General features: G+C 43.1%; 1 non-coding gene across 1 annotated transcript; it reads right to left on the bottom strand.

The window, feature by feature from the left end:
• Positions 1-893: 893 nt before the first annotated feature.
• Positions 894-985, bottom strand: trnar-ucu. The gene is given in 2 exon segments: positions 894-929; positions 949-985. It is a non-coding gene; the product is annotated as a tRNA-Arg (tRNA).
• Between the last annotated feature and the right edge of the window lie 211 nt (positions 986-1196).

Genomic DNA, 1196 nt, shown 5'->3' with positions numbered 1-1196 from the left:
ATGTTATGTCGCCACTGTACTGGGATTTTCCTTCTATCGGCTTCAATTCGTCAGAAAATTCGATTCACTGATATTTCACCAACGTCCTTTGGCATGTTCATATGACACATCGACCCACACTGCACACAACGTCAACAATGTTCAGCATACTGCATCCACGAGCACGTGGCATGATTTTTATAAACAGTGAAGACTGGATAATGTTATGCAAGGGCAAATTGAAATTCAGTTTAATTAGTAAAGTCGCAAGCATACAGAGTAAGACTCAAAATGTCAGAAATTCACGTTCATTACCTTGGCCAGAATTCCTGACCAGCAAAGGAGAAATCTGCCGCTGAATCTAAGTAATCTAATCTAATCCCCAGCATCCATGCAATTGCTTGCTCCATGTGTCCACTTGGAAACCTATGTGAAGGCACATTCAGCCTGAAGGAGAACTTGTGAGAATCCTCCACTGTCTGATCTAAAGCTGAAACAAGAGCTGTCTATTCTAGCTGGGAGGGAATCGAATTGGAGGTGAGACCAAAATATTACTTGGTGTTTAATTCATATTGTCCTCATTGTGATTGTTTAAAAACCTGGGCCAGAAATAGCACAGACACAAAGGAACAGAAGGAGGCAATTCTTAACACCGATCCTGCGCCGCCACGTCATTCGATATCATCATGGCTGACACAACAATTTTAAGTCTTTTTCCAGCCTATCCACATCATCGTGTTGCCTACTGGCTAACAGATATTTATCGATCTCTATCATAAATAGACATCGAAAATGTAAATCTGTGAGAGGAAAATGTTCCGTTTCGAGACAGTGGGTTTCTGCATGAATATTGTTGGGTTTTCAGATGACAGCCGAGTCTGGTCTGACCACCTTCCAAACAATAAACTAAAACTCGACTCCGATGGGAGTCGAACCCACAACCTTTGAATCGCAACCTGAACGAAGGCATAGAAGTCCAACGCGCTTTCCATTGCGCCACAGAGACACACGAGGAAACCACTTTAAGCATGCAACTTTGTCTTTGACCCTTTGTATTCAGGACACCCATCTCGCGTCTGTCTGCCTTCGTCACACTTTCCAGTACCTGGTCCTTTTCCACGTGTGCTCTGGCTCTTCCCGTGTTCGGCTACAGACTGCTGAAACGTTCTCATGACACTTAGTTTTACCACATGTTCAGATAATGATTTCCAGATAAA

The sequence above is a fragment of the Chiloscyllium plagiosum genome, unplaced genomic scaffold (genome assembly GCF_004010195.1).
Source record: "Chiloscyllium plagiosum isolate BGI_BamShark_2017 unplaced genomic scaffold, ASM401019v2 scaf_970, whole genome shotgun sequence".
NCBI lineage: Eukaryota > Metazoa > Chordata > Chondrichthyes > Orectolobiformes > Hemiscylliidae > Chiloscyllium > Chiloscyllium plagiosum.
Note: the sequence above shows the minus strand (reverse complement) of the source record. Positions and strands in the feature narration are given on the sequence as shown.